The following is a 16,769-nucleotide window of genomic DNA, read 5'->3' as shown; positions in this document are numbered from 1 at the left end:
CCACAGCAGGCCTAGGACTATATTCCTTACAAGCTGGCAAACCTCTCCCAACAAGGTGTGACATCAACTTCACATTCAGTTGTATTGGAACTACCTCAAACAATTTACGTGTTTTGGTTTATTATTATTATTATTATTATTATTATTATTATTTCTAACTGGACTTTTTGAAAAAATGATTTTGGGTGGCAACACAAATAAGTTATAAAAACAACACATCAGCTGGTAAATGCATCACTGTCATCTATGATCACCAACTAGTTGTTGCAGACTGTGATTTTATGCCATTTGGCGCAGGGCAGATAATGTGCAATGCATTTCAGAGTTGTTGTTTTTTCCGTAAAACAGCTGCCAGCTGCCGCCTAAAACAGTTTTGATTAGAGTGGTGAGATAATACAAAGAGAAAAAAAAGTGGCCTAAAAGCCAAAACGAATAATGTGAAATGTAGAACTCAATTCTGTTCCTGTGTATTTGTCACTATTAAGGACACCGCTTGTGCAAATTTCCCTGCCCTTACCTGCTGTGCCTTTAAGAGACAGCGTCATTGCGTCACATTCGGCTCCCAATGACATGCGCACTGCTCCTCAGGTGTTCAGTACGCAGAGGGAGCCACAACAGTGAGACGCATCTCGTGGACTTTTGTGTGTTTGTGCTTATTTGTGTGTAAAGCCAGTATACAGTTTCATAATATTCCACAAGTGGTCCTTCGAGCCGGATTTACACGAGCTGCGCCATGGCCACATCCAGAGACTTCTATGATGAGCAACTACTTCATAGTCCCCGTCCCAGGAGAGTGCGCCGCATTCCCGGACATCTGGAGGATTATGAGCTGGGCTACCCTACAAATCTTCAGCTATCCACAGAAAGGCTGCTATTACCTCCCCCCACAAGGTATGTAGTGCCACAGAGTCCCGAGAGATGGTCAACTCCTGTACGTGGTCAGCCAGTGGAGAATACAGAGGACAGAATGCAACGTTTAGAGGCACGTTGGCAGGCCATAAGCCAACAGATGAGAGAATTGGAAACTGAGATGAGTAATGTCAGGCTGACATCATATCCACTGAGTGCCTATGCCCGCCCATATTATCCATACAGCTATGCTGCACAGCAAACTCAGTATGCTAGCCTCCCTCAGTTAGAGAGAATCAGCTCATCACCAGCTCCCAGCCATACTCAAGAAGTAAGATCTCCCACATGGCCTCAGGAACAATTGCCCATTCCATTTCAACAACCACTGCCTACTCAGGCCCAGAATACACCTCCTGGAGTCCCTGCACCACCTCTGCAGCTCGCACAGCCATTACCCCCTACAGCAGTAGCACCTGTTTCAGCACCAGGGACAGCTCCAGTCACCACTGCAGTGCTTACAGCACCACTCCCTGCTGCTGCCCAAGCTCCGCCTACACAGTTTGAGGAGTATTGGCCTCCGCCTCCTCCTCCTGTAGATGAAGCTACCGCTGCACTGCTACCGCCACTGTATGATCCTACCCTTCCAGGTGCATCTGCGCAGCCTGCAACTGCTCCTATTGAGTCAACGTTCAGTGCATCCAGGTACTCCCAGACCTATGCTGTACCTACCAATTCTCTGCCTGTGGCCAAGAGTGCACACCCTGCTGTATACACCTCCTATGCAGCGCCGCCACCTGCAACCCCTGTCAGCATAAATGCACCCAACATGATTGAGATGGCTATTGCATCATCTTTTGGCATCCCCAAACCAAAGCTATCTATCTTCAGCTCAGGGAAGGAGAGTGACTTCCTCATGCTTAAGAAAGGCTTAGATAGTGTGCTTGCCCCTCACAGCCATTTAACTGAAGACTATAAATATCAAGTTCTTCTAGACCACTTGCGATTCCCTGCAGCAGTCCAGATCGCTAAGAGGTACATAAACAGTGTCACTCCATACACCAGTGCCATGACTGCCCTCCAATTGAGATACGGCCAACCCCGACAGCTTGTTCAGGGGGAACTCAGAGCGATCCTGAATGCTCCTCCAGTGAAATCAGGCGATTATCAGGGCATTGAAGATTTTGCTGCTGCAGTTGGTACACTTGTGGGCATGCTTAGCACAATGGATGGCCCATCCTCATCAGAGCTGTGTTGTGGATCACACGTGGACACTTTGCTCACAAAGTTACCACCAAATTTCAGAGATTCCTTTGCTGAGTATTGTTTTAACAGAGGAAAAATTCAAAGTGGCAGTGACAAGACCTACACTCTGCCTGACTTAGCGGAGTGGCTTGAGCGGAAAGTACAGACTCTTGAAGTTTCCCGCCGTGTTGGCATAAGTTCCACTGAATCCAGTAATGTGGACAACAGGGAGAAGAGATCAAACCGACAGCCAAAACCCAAGTCCACCGCAGTGCTACTTGGAAGTAATCAGAGTGCAGAGCTACCCGCTACAAACCCAGCTTCTACTACTCCTCTTCAAAACACGAAGCGGGAAAGATTTAAGCCCTACTGTCCATACTGCAATAACCAAGAACACTATCTAAATGCATGTGCAGAGTTTACAAAACTCACAAGCGAAGCCAAGGCAGCCTGGATTAAAGAGAAGAAGAAATGCTGGAGATGTGGCAGAGGACATTTACCGACTAACTGCACACTCAAGAAACCTTGCTCCACATGTGGGGAACAACACCTTCCTGTACTGCATGAAGTAGCCCTCACGGAAAACATACTGACTGTCAGTACCACCCAAAGTGTTGTATACTTTGATCAGGCAACTCACTCAGGCAAAGTAATGTTGAAAGTTGTCCCAGTCCGACTTCATAATGGGAGAAAATATATTGACACATTTGCCGTATTGGATGACGGCTCTGAACGTACAGTCATCCTGCCCGCAGCCGTTCGTCAGCTCGGCCTCACCGGACAGCAGGAAGTCTTATCACTGAGAACCATCAGACAGGAAATAGTGCAGTTATAGGAAACCACATACATATTCATACATACAAACACTCACTCATCTTCTGCTCACTACCATACCTGGATGTATACTGCCTCATGTGAATGCAATAAAACAGTTCTTCATCACATCTCTGGATCAGCTGCAGTCTTTCTGACCGAAGACTTAGGCCAGACTTGTGTAAAGCCAGTATACAGTTTCATAATATTCCACACCGCTATCATACAGAATATGTATCCATCTGCTTCACTGATTCTAAAAAAAAAAAAATCAGTATGACAAGCAGCTGTCAGTAACATTTTGAGGGAAAAAAGTAGCAAATTTTTGATAGTTTGGCTTTTAGTAGTAATTTTTCTAATACAAAGACTGTCAGTGTCTTCCACTCAACCCAGTGTCCAAAAAAATCCACTATCCACTCACAATCCCTGTATAATCTGACAGTTTTGCAAAGACGAATGGTGTAAAACTGCAGTGTCCAGATATGCAAAGCTGATTGAGGCCCATTAGCACAGGCTCAGCTGTTGTCATAGATGCATTTGCTAAATACTCATTTAAAGGGACTGAATATGTATGCAGCCACTTATTTTACATATCATATTAATAAACAGTTGACATTATTTTGTAGAATTCTGTTCTCACTTTGACATTAAAGAGATTTTATGTAATTTTGTTTTTTCAAACAAGGATTCAGTGTTGAAAAGCAATAAAAGTGGAAATTTACAAAGGGAATTGAACACTGCTTATAAACACTGTATAAAACTAATCTGTATTCTTCATCACGTTTAGAGGGAAACACATTTAATGGTAGATTAAATGGTGCAGGGCAGATAATGTGCAATGTATTGGTGATCTTTGCTATTTATTGTAATGGAGATTAAATGTTTAGCTGAAGTGCAGGAGCAGGACCACACCTCCAACACTCCCCTTCCTGTCATATGTCTAGAAAGCTGGTCTGCTCTGCACACCTGTGGGTCCTCACTTCTGAAGCACTGAACAGCAAGCATCACTGATAAGCCACTTTACAAGTCTGAAAGTTCTGGGAAACAAAACATCGACTGACCTCGGACCTCTCGTCCATCAGCACCTCCGATGAAGACAACCAGCTCCAGATCTCCAGGACAAGCCGACGGGTCTCCACAGAAGCGACCCAGAAGCTCCATACACGCCCACACAGATCCGCTGGTGAAATCCGTCCACGTGAAATCTCCAACCGAACCGGCGTGGGTCCACAGAGCTCTTCAAGAGAAAAGCTTCACCTGCCACCACACTGACAACAACGTTCCAACTTCTGACAAACTTCTGGAGATTTTCACATGTGATCAACCATCCTCCCTCCGGCAGATCCCGCGGCTGTTCGCCCGAGCATGACGTCACCAGCTCCGCCCAGGTTGCCAGGTTTGCTCTGTTCTATCCCCCATTTCCACCATCAACTTATTCCAAGTTTCACCACATCCAACACCATCTCTAGCGCTCCGGGAGCAATCTGCCACATCTTCCTTTTCTGCACTGGGTTGCCAGTTTTTCTCCTCCATATTCCCAGTTCTCAGCAACCTCTTCTCTCTCTACTGACATTGCATTGCCAACTCATCCTTCCTCTATCCTCCATTCCCAGCAATCTCTCCCAACTTCCCTCTGCTAGCATGGGGTTGCCAGTTCAGCACCCAAATCCTGCAGCCTCAATTGGCCTTTTCCATTCAAGTTCTTCTTCCTGTAGCCCAACAGCTATCCTTTGACGTACCACTTCCTGTTCCTCGCTGCACACATATCTCTGACACGAGCAGCATGCAGTTTTCGCTGGCTTCAGTGATCCATCCATGAAACAAACCACCTCCAGCCACAGATCAGCTTCTAATCCTTACTGACCTACGTGAACCACCCCTTCCCAAAGACTGACAGCCGCATAGGTGTTCTCCTCATTTGCACCGAAGTCTTCACTCGTTCAAACGACCAGAACAGCTGTAGAGTTCGCCCATACATTCTCTACTTGACTGAACTTCTGACAAGTAAATATTGTTGTGTACATGTCAACCAAAGCATGACACTTTCGTTAACCTACTGAAGTAGTTTTTGGTGCCTGAATCTAACCAAAGTGCAAGTGAAAGTAACAACTTGCCACAAAACTTAAGACTAAGAATGGCAGTCCTGCACAGGGACACAGACCCAGAGGACTCGACTACAATGTTCAAACAAAAAAATAAGATTTTTTTTTGAAGTAATGTTGTTGAATGTGCCTTTCTGTATTTTTCGGTGTTCTTGCATTGTGCATAGTAAGTTAACCCACAGGATTTAATCACTGCAGGTTTAGAACAAAGGTTAGGTGCTGTGTAAGGTCCAGATCTGGAATGAAGATGGGGTTGTAAATGCTCACAGGGTTTAAGAAACAGACTAATTCCTGGGTAGGTTTTCTGTGGTGCAGACAAGCAAGAATCTGGGTTGCTGATGAAATCACAATGTGAGGGTTAACCTCCTTAAACAGTATTCATTTTTGACAGTTTGGTTAATATTTGTGCAATACTGCTGTCACTAATAAAGGAAATGCTCTTAAGATGCATTTTGACATAGATTTTTTTGCACGCAGTTGCTTTTTAAATTTTGTATACAATTTATTTGTTTTTTTCTTGATGCCAATTTATTTCCCCCTATGGTTGTTTACCTAGTTAGAAGAGTATCTTGAGGTTAAAGTTTTCAGTATCTCTTTTAACCTGGACAGATCACCATGGTAACTTATGCTGTGGGCTAACTTGGTCCAGTGGAGGCTCTCCTAAGAGTTTTGGATTTAAATCAACTGTACGAAGCATCTCCCTTTGATCTATTTTCTTTTCTGATGATTCTCGATGAGAGATACAGATTCCCAGTTGAGGGAATATGTTATATTTGCAAATGTGTGGAGCTGTACATTAGCAGGCCAACTAAATGATGCCATGCGCTTACAGTAAGGCATCATTTAGTTGGACCTTGCATTGCCATGGGAATGTTCAGATGCATAAATATGTTTTTATGTTCAGTCTTGATTTGCTGTCAGGTCAGCTTCCACTGCTGGGCACTACAGCAGATAGAACACAGATTAGAAAATTTTTGATTGTATTGGTGTTAATTACAGAGAATTTTTAATCAGTAACATTAATTTTAATTTGATTTGAATGCAAACCTAAAAAGATTTCCATGTTTCCTTCCATATCGGGGCAGTGTTGGCCCTTTAAAGCACTTCTTCAATATCATGTTTAAATGAATAAAGTTTAACAGCTCTGATGGGCAGCTGTCCCATTAGAAATAAGCAGCTGCATTGATTGGTAAACCAAATATATTAAGACACGTTCAATAATTTTCTACCAGCATTCTAGCATTGCATCATTTGCACTAGCAGCACTTTTTATCATGATAAATTTTTTATTTACTTCGTACCTCAGTATTTAACGGCCTGTTCCTCCTACTGAAGTGGGAGGTGCATGATTGGTTCATTTCAAAACCCGGGATAACAAAGAAGGTTGAGACCTACCAATGTTATACCTATTATCTTTGACTGAGGCTGAAGGTGTTGTTGAGCAGGCTTATAGAAAGACAGCCTGCAGTGAAACCCTCTGGTTTCCTTCATGGGAGTCCTGTCTTGACTCCATCCTCGTTATGCAGACTTTGGCTATATTTCAGATTAGAAACCTTTCCTACTGTGTCACAAGATTATTCTTTGGCACAAGTGAATGAAGCCTCTTTCAAAAAGATGAATAAAGAATAAATGGATATGCAGTTTAGATGTATAGGAGTGTGATTTGTATTCATTGTTTTTTGGGGGGCGATAGGTTGGCTTCCACCACAGTGTAAATCTTCATAGGTCTACACTGTTAATAACAGTAATAATTCCTGTGTACTGTGCATGTCAGTGGACATGACAGTGAAACAACATGCACAACACCAGGACTCTGAAGCTACAGCAGCTAAATGGAACTCAGCTGTCATGTATCATGCACATATGCTGCCATTACTGTCACATATTGAATGGTGCACTGTGAAAAAAGCCTTCCACTGAAGCATACAATGTATTACACCTATACAGAGGCACTAATTTAAACTCTGTAGACTGTTGGACCTCTCTGCAGTGGTTGGTTGAATGTATTTTTTTAAAAAAGCAAATAATCTGATTTTACACTTCATTATGGACATTGCCAAACCAAAAGCCATAGCTCTGAGGCTTTCATATTCCAACACTTTAAGCCTAAAACACACCAATTTTAAGTTTTGACCTGCAGTCATAGATGACTCATTTTGTGGATTTGAACAAATACAGAGTTTAGATAAAAATAGTAATGTTTCTGCTCATGGGATAAGCTGTCTAAATGTTGGCTCAACTATACCTGATAACCAACTGTAATTTCATGACTTTTGGCCGAAGGCAAAGTCACGGGATTGACTAGAGAGTGGGATCCCAGCAGCACTGTTTGTCATCATTGCCCTTTGAGTCTCATTGGTTCATAAGTTTATTGCTTGAGGCCTAGTATTGTGTAACGGTGTGGCATTTTTTCTTTCTTTTTTTTTTTAATCAATGAATAATTTCATTCGCCTAATATTACAGGCTGTGAGCTCTTCAAGCTGAGCTGTACATGTGGGAAATTGGTTTTGGAAATTACTTTTTTTTTTTGTATTTATGTAAATGCCAGATTTCTCCTTTTTAAAGTTCCGACCTTTTCTGAGAAGCAATATTCAAACAAAATGCTGTTTTTATATCTTGCACAATTGCTTTATTAAAGACCTCTCGCATACCATAAGCAAGAAAAAAGGGAGTCTGCATATATGGGTGTGTGTTCAGACTTTAAATTGCACTTTAGAAGCACAGCCACTGCTCTGTGGTGCTTCTATTCAGAGAAAGAACGAAAAGCTAAAAACTCAACAATAAGGCTTTTGTTTCAGATTTTTAATAGTTGAATTCAGTGTTCATCTTTTCCTGCTTCCAGGATGTGATACAGTAATTGTAAAGGTATCAGGTGTGAGCTTGAATCCGGAGGAAAGGTCAGATGGTGAATTAATAAAAACACGCCACAGTCACTCTTTGCTTTAATAATGTCACTGTCTTAATTAACTTACAGATCACATGTCAGCCAGAGAATGCGCTTCCACTCAGAAAAATATCTGTGAAACATTTAACAAGGTTAAAGCAAAGTGATAGAAGAGTTTACAGAGTGTGTGCGTGCGTGCGTGCGTGCGTGCGTGCGTGCGTGCGTGCGTGCGTGCGTGCGTGCGTGTGTGTGTGTGAGAGAGAGTGTTAGGGGCTGCAGGCTTTTTTTTTTTTTTTTTTTTTTACACTGACAGGCTGTGTGTGTGAAAGCGTTAATGGAAGGATGTTTAGCACCTTGTCAACAGATTCCTATCACTGATCACTGTACTCTCTCACACCTCTGGAATCATTAATGGCTTTCGGATCAACCCAGCAACTTTCAAACCCAGTTCACAATATTATCAATAGAGTTGTTTTGAAGTTTCCATCCAAATCTGCACACAGACACACACACACACACACACACACACACACACACACACATACGATTCCAATGCAGCTCAATACCCAGATGCGCAGGTTGGAGGTTGGACTTACCCCTTCACTTCTCGTTCCCATCAAACTTGGCATGAGAGTGCAGGCTTTCTTGTCCTGTACCACACATTTTTTGGTTGAGAGAATACAGGATGTTCCCTAAATAAAACACTGCTCCTGCTATTTTTAATATGACACCCACAAACTTTGAAGACACATAGAAAGTGAAGTGTCTTTACCTCCCATAATGTGACATATTTCCAAGTAAAACTTTAGAATTAGATGTGATCGGTTCCAGATTATTTTTGCAGCATGAAGCAATGAAAACAAATGTAGGGGACTCAGAATTGATGGGACTCAGAAACACCCCCACAATTTAATCAATTAATCTGCAGATAAGTCTGCAGCGATCCATTAGTAGTAGGATCACAATCATGTGATCATCAGCAGTCAGCAGACGTAGTGTTCACTTGTCACTGACGTCATGCCGCTATCTCGAAGTGATACAGAAATCTTTAACTAATCCGTGGATCCAGACTATGAGCTGCATCACTGCCAAAATCTAATCACTTGGTCCTTGTGTCATTTCTGACCTTCCCTGAAAATTTCATTGAAATTCGTTATTCCACTTTTGAGTAATGTTACCCACAGACAGACAAACGTACGCAAATTGTCATATAATTCTGCAGTGTTCCTTGATGGAGTACTGTGCTCTCTGAATACTTTTCTTGTTTTTAATTGCCATTTCCATTTGAAACTGATTAGTTGTTATTCAAACACACAAATGCACACTTATAGATGGTTTCCAAGTGATATTACTGATGGCACTACTGCAGCTATCTGTCATCCTCAGAGCCTCACAACAACAACAACAACCAAACATCAAATGATCGACGCCACCAAAGGCAGAAAGCAGCAGCATTAGCAACATGGCTTCTACTAACAGCCTGTTTACTGCGCAAAGCAAGGAGAAACCATAAGGGTCCCAATCTGAAGGAGAAACCCTGATCTCAGTGCCACGATGAAGGCAAAATAAAAAGTCTCTCAATGCCTGTCCAACATTCACTTTTCTTTTACTTCAGTTTCTTTCCCTCTTTACTTTCTTAGCCTCTTCCAACAATGGCACTCTTTTCCCTTCTTCAACTGTCAGTCAAGATTTCATTTGGGACCTGGTGTCCGTCAGAATTGCATATGTATGGAACCAATCTAAATGCACACACTGTGAATTATGCTATAGCCGTTACATTGTGCAATCAACATTTACTTCATAATGATGAATTAAAGTGAAAAAAAAACTAGTTTGTATCCACTTAAACACTCAAAAACTCACCACTGTGTTGTCTTGTTAAAATATGATTGACATTCATCTGTCAGCAGAGTCACATTTTTTCCCAGCCGTTTCAAACCACAGATAAGAGCACAAACACAAAAAACAAAATACAGAAATCTCTCAATTCATCCTGAGGAAAGTGGCAGAAAATATTGTTCTTATGGACTCCATCAGTCACAGTAAAATGCTGACAGAGGAAGCCTGCTTTCAGGGCTTTTGAGCGAGGTAACTGTTTTGTCTCATAGCCACCTTTGTCAAAGCTGTGAAAACATTTAAATCGACCCAGGCTACCTTTGCAGCTGTTTACCTTTGATACACTAGTACAGAGAAATTTGAAGAGAAAGAGAAAGAAAACATCAATTGTTGTGAAGCTTTGTAAGGAGTGGAAAGACGATCATTCAGAGCTGGATTGATAAGTCACGCTTTTCTTGTTGTCTAACCCAGCCACGTACTGCACACTGCTTTGGAGTAATTTGGAGCCAAGGGCAGTCACAGCTGAATTCTCATTGTGATACACTAAAATACAAAATGAGTGCAAAAAGAACTTTTCAACAGACTGGTGGTAGTTGTGGGTTTCAAGCCCAGCAAACCACAGAAACAGCGAGAATATTTTAGACGAAATGTGACTTTATGGTCAGTACATTATTAAGCAGCTTCAATACTTTTGATGCCTTTGGAAGGAAGTCCAACAGCAAATTTCAGTCAGATTGGCAGAACTTCAGTCTTAGCTCAGCGATTCATCTGATAACACTGAAAATCCCCATTCGCTTAAAATTGGTAATCCTAAACTTTAGCTTCACAGTTCTGAACATTTATGGAAGAGGTAACCTCACCCTCGCTATCAGGTCTTCTCTTTAAATTCACTTTTTCTTGTATATTTTGACGTCTGAAGACCAGTTTTTGTATTTTATCTACTGAGTCTTCATATATTCTTGTGACTAAATCAATTGTCTCTTACAATTAGAGTTTTGATTTATATGATTTGTTTGTTTTAATGTTCTAAATGTTTTTAACCAGGTGCTGTGGCTTAGTCATCGTTTGTTGCTTGAAAATTTGCTCCCTTAAAGAATGAACTAATGTGGAATGCATTTAGTGACCGTGGCTCTGGGCTCAGTGAACATAAACATGATTTACTATCTGGCCATGTTTAGCAATGATAAGATTAGATTCTTTACCACCGCCATTATCTGCAGTAACAGCATGTATGCTCATGCTCACAGCAACTGTGTTATCGCTTAATGGAAATGCATGGAGAATCAATTGAAAAAGAAGGGATGATTACTATTGGTACACTGTGTAACAATCCCACGCCTTATATTATATTATATTTATAACACTTGTTACACATGCTCTTTCTGCTACCTTTGTCAGTGTTTAGGGCAAAAAGCATTTATAATGGCAATGAAGTAATAGAATAAAACATGAGTGATGGATATCAATTAACCTCTGAAGTTGGAGACTGTTTTTCACAATTGTTCAAACTTCACAGTTGAACCCAAAAAGCTTCACGGGTGTTTTTTGCTCCTGTCACATTTTTGCTCACTATGGGCTCATTTTTCACATCAGTATAAAGTCCTGTATCTCTATGGAAACAGAACAATCATGAATAGAGGTAGGGAGAACTCCAAAATCTCGTTTGTGCAGTATGATCCAGTTAGAATGCATTAAATCATAAAGAAAAAGCTGAAACTTGAATTTCTTTGATTGGCCTATTTTACAGGGGAAAAAAAATGTAATCAATATGTTCAAAGTTTTTCTGGTGTGACCAATACTGAAAAAACAAACAAACAAAAAACACTGGTGTGCCTATACTATGGTATATTTTACTAATAGCATTTTAAATTTGGTTCCATACTTGTCTTGTATCTGCTCTGTGTAAACACAGCCTGCAGTTCAATCCACATCAGCTGAAAGTCGCTCAACTTTTTTCATGTACTGCAGCAGAGTCATCACTGTTCAGAAATCAGAAAAGCCTTTCATGCCAAGTGAGTTTGTGCACACAAGGAATTTGGCATGGTGTATAGAGTTGCAGAACTCAGCAACAACAACAGACAATACAAGAATAAATACACAAACAATCTGAGAAATTCTAAATAAAAAATGCTGTAAGTATAAGAAGTAATGTTCAAGTGTAAACAAAGTACTGTGTAAAAAAAAGACATAAATTTGCTTAAGTAGGGTAATAAATAAGAGTACAATTTAAATTACAATATTGCACACTGTTATTTTAGTGGCACCAACAAAGGCATCACAGATTTTCACAATACTTTGCTCGTGTTAACAGTTACTTTTTGGCAAACTTTAAAAATTAGACATATAGCTAACAGCAATTTTGATGATATTTCACAATTTTAACCTCAGATATGTGTTCAGTTCAGAGGCCATCACAAATGGTTTTGGGGTTTGGAAAGAAAAAGCTTCTAAATATATAACTTTGATACATGAAGATGATTTTTTGTTGTTGTTTTTTCAATGACCTGAGAGGGACTTTTTGAATTCAGGACTTTCACATGTGACAGAAAATCTAAGAACTAAATTCTTCTTCAATTCCTGCCACAGGTGCAGCAGAGTCATGAATGGCTTCTCAGTAGTACAGAGGAAGGCAGAGTTTTTTGATTTTTACAGAATCTGTTTAGTTTCTAGCAACTATTTGATAAAATTATTTGATTTTAAGCTTATATTTGGTTAGCTTTTGGACAGAACTGCATGTCATACATGATCAGTTCAAGGACCCACAGAAACACGATTCTTTCTGTTTTACAGTTTTCATCTCTGATAAACAATGTCATTTTGTTGATTTTTTTTTTTGAAGATAACATACTTTTCATATGAAGTTTGGGATTTGAAGGGGTAAAGCAGGAAGGACAAAACTTCTAAATACATAACTTTGGTGCACGAAGATGAGTTTTTCAGAGTTTAATCAATGACCAGGTGGACTTTAAAGTAAAATTTTGTATGCACGACTTTCACATATAACAGAGGATCTTAGATAACAGTTAAGTAACTTAAGTTAATGACCTAAATTATTCTTCTACTGTAACAGTCACAGCTGAGTCACTGATGGCTTCTTAGTTGTGCCAAACAGCCCAGAATGCTTTGTTGTTTTTTTGTTTTTAATAGAAACTGGTTTGATCACATTGTTTATTCTTGGCAGATTTCTAAATGAGACATGTCCAAAAAGTGATTTTGATGAAATATTTCTATCTGAAGCTTAGATTTGGTGAAGTTTCTTGATGAAACAGCAGATTACAGATGTGTAATTCAGGGTGTGCTGGAAGTCTTCCTGTTTTTACAGTCTCTGGTTTCATAAATGGTGTATTTTTGGTCAGTTGTGGGTTCTGAGATTGAGGAGAAGAACAAACTAACTCGGCTATTTAGCCTGTTTCTCGTCTTTGTGCTAAGCCATGCTAGCTAGCTGCTAATTGTAAGTGAATTTCCTAAAAGGTCGAACTATTCTTCTCCCACAAAGACAAAATTGCACAATTTTTCCAAAGTTTTTTTTGTCAGTCTCACCGCTTTCCACAATTTGCTTTTTTTTTTTTTTTTGTTCAGAATCAGCTCTTTTGTTCTATTGTGGGATAATAGTGTCCATCAACAGCACACTCGAATACAAGAGAATTTAGTATGCGTACTGTTATCTTTGAGTATGCTTAATTTCGGCTCTTTTCTGCTGTGAATGCTCTGCATGCTGACAATCGGTTACAATTAGCATGTAGCATACAAAGGAGCTGCAGGATGTGTCTTGGTTTTTGTGCTGCTGTGTTTCAGCACCATGGACAGAGCTGCTTGTGTGGAGGCTCCCGGTCCTGCAGGGTGAAATCATGCTCCCACTTGGCTCTTCAGAGAGCACAGGTTAGCGCCACGACAGCGCCCCCAGAACAGGTGGGGATTAAGTAAAATGCTCAAGGACACTTAAGCAGAGTAAATGCTCCCTGTCACTGTGGCTTGAACTCAGGTTGTGATGATTTTATTGGGCTGTGCAGAAACCTGAGTAAAACCTGGTGTGGAATTATAGTGTTTGTTAGATTTGAATCAACTACATTGCCAGCACATGCTTGATATGTGTCTCCAGGACACCCCAAGGACGGCACCCCGCTGACCAGTAATACCATTAATATTTTTTATCTTCAATGCACTCTCATGTAATTACCCTTTTCCCTGAAGGCAAAACCTCCCTCCTTGGCACGACCATTCTGAGCTTCTCTTGCCTTAATTCAAACACAGAGTCGCACACACACATACACAAATAAAGACCCCTTTTAACAGCTGGGATACTGCCAGCCTGTGTTTGTGTTGCTGCTGATAATGTGCCACCAGTATATTTGTCACCCCCTGCCTTCTCTCAATGCCTCCCCCTTCCCTTGTCCGAGGGGAAATAGCTGTGCCAGCATATGCACATGGACACCAGTGCCACACACATACGCACACATGTGGGATGTCACATGTACTTGCAACCTCATACACAAGCAGGTAGATCAACAAGTACACCCTGTAGGTGCTTGAATATAAATGTTGCTCACACACACACTCGCTCATAGGCACCTGTTGAGAAACAAACAACAACAACAAAAAAATAACAGAGAAGAGCAAATATATCGAGTGCAACTGAAATGAATTGGATGTGCTGTATCTCTTGCTTGCGCATACCAGCCTAATTTCACATTCATATTTACATTCATGTCTAATTAGGAATAGCTCTCTCTGTCTACTCATTATCAGTGTTTGACCTTTTGCTTTGGCTGTTTGAGAAGCCGAGCAAGAGTCGATGGGTGGCCGGTGATAATAGCTTGTCATTTAGCTGAACACCTGCTGATTAAATAAGATAGGCCCGCACGTATACCCGTCTGTCGTTCCCAAAGAGCAGCCAATCAGGAGCATCTACTGTAAACATAAAGATGCTCGGACAACAATATAGTTTCCACCAGCAGCACAAGAACAAGAACGAGATCAAACAGTCCCTATGCTTACTGGGACTTATTCCCCCTCTTTCAAATTTTACCCCGTCTCCCTTATGCAAAGCCTCATTGGCATGAATTAATAATACCACTTCAAACAGATGCAAATTCATTGTACTGTGTCCTCTCCTGCTCTGACAAATGCTTAGGTATGTAGTCAGACTCCATCTGATTCTATTGCTGTGATTAATTCTCTCGAGAACGGGATGCCTAAGCCAAAACCAGACTCCTATGGCCTTTTGCACCTTTAAGTTTTATAGAGAGTGTATTTACATAATGTATATTGATCCCTAAGACACTGCAAAAACAAGCTCTGTGCTGTGTGTTCTTGCATTAAAATACAAGAACCTTATTTAAGTGTATCTTAATTTAGCATATAAAAACAAACTGCACACAAATATACGTGAACACAGACAGAGACATGCACGACACTCACACAAATGTTGGCAGGAAAGTAGGTTCGGTATGCCTTTCATAAGCTGTATCCGTGTGTGGGCTGCTGTGGCATGCATAAAATATTATTTTCTCAACAACTCGAGGTTGTGGAGGAGTTAGTTCAGGAAGGGGTGGGAGAGAAGGCCAGGGGATATACAGTATTTGGGCAGCTGACAGCTGCGTGCGTGTACGTCTGTGTGGGAGTCTTGGAAACGGGAGTGGGAGACACTGGCGTTTGAAATGCAATGAGGTGCTTTTGAAAGGAGCTCCTGTCACAGGTAAGCAGGGTAGCGAGAGCAAGAAGTGTACGGTGATAAAAGGAGAAGAGGAGAAGTGCCCATGCTTTAGGGTGGCATTCGGTATCTGAGGGCTTTTTGCACAGACTGAGGAAAGCACTCAACAGTACATACACTTAAATACAAAAGCCCCTGAAACAAAGGTACACACTTTGATCCTTATGGGAACAATCCTTAGATTTTAGGGGACCAAAGTAAAAAGCATTTTTTTAGCCCTGGTTTGGGGACCAAAGAGTGTGTGCTGATGCTTTGTTTAAGCCCAGAACAAAGGCTTGATTCCATTGCTCAAGGTGATTGAGAGATGCTCTTGATGTTCCCTTCGCTTTCATGCATACTGTAAGGATAAAGATATGCCTTATAAATCAATAATTCCTGTATCACGTGCTTGGTGCCTCTCTTTGGTGCAGTGATGTCCTCCCCTGTATCATTCTGTGTCCTCTGTAGTGCAATCTCCAGCCGCTCTTCACTAGCTATTGAATGTCAGAGCAGTGCTGGTTAAAAATATTGCTTTCTTTCAAATCCCTCTCAGTTTATACATGTGGATTTAATGCAGAATTTATTAATGTCATGCCCTTTCAAGAATGTGACTAATTATGAAAAAAAGACTTGAAGGAGAATGTGTCAAGGAGCTGAGGGTTATAGCTGTTTCATCTGTCAACACTTTAAAAACTGGTTCACACATTAGGGTTCTTCCTGTTGGTGATTAATCAATAGATACCTCTCCACGCTTGCTTCTTTTCTTCTCTTTTCCTTTTCCAGATGGGAAATTGATGGCGGGCTTAGAAAAGGACAGCCTTTGAAAGTGCTGTTAAAATATGTATGTTTTTCAGGACAGATTATGCCACCCTTTTTGGAACTTCCAAAACACTTATCTGCCACCAAAAATGCTAAACTACCATCTGAAAGTTTAAAAAAAAAAGCAATAATTGAAGATGAAAATACTAGATCCTTTGCCCATAGGTGGGGAAGGCTGTGGAGGTGTAATTTGGTTGTGAATGCTTGGAGGAAATGTAAAATGAAATCTGCTAGAATTTATGGTTGTGAAGCGTATGCATCGGAAAGGTCATAGCTCTGTCATTTAAAAAAAAGATTTCAATAAATGGCTGGCTCTGTCTCCTGTGAGGCAGTCGAGCTATATGGCTGAATGGGTGAAGCTGGAGCATTGGTGGAGAACAGAACGAGAGCGAGAGAGAGAGTGATGGAGCACATCCTTAACACCCTTCCGGAGAAAGAATACCCTAGTTAACTCTTAACACCCCTGGAGATCAGGCATCCAATGCAAGGGCAGAATAATACTGTATCTTTGGTGCAGCTGGTGAACATTGTTGAC

The sequence above is a fragment of the Amphiprion ocellaris genome, chromosome 13, assembly GCF_022539595.1.
Source record: "Amphiprion ocellaris isolate individual 3 ecotype Okinawa chromosome 13, ASM2253959v1, whole genome shotgun sequence".
NCBI classification, from domain to species: domain Eukaryota; kingdom Metazoa; phylum Chordata; class Actinopteri; family Pomacentridae; genus Amphiprion; species Amphiprion ocellaris.
Note: the sequence above shows the minus strand (reverse complement) of the source record.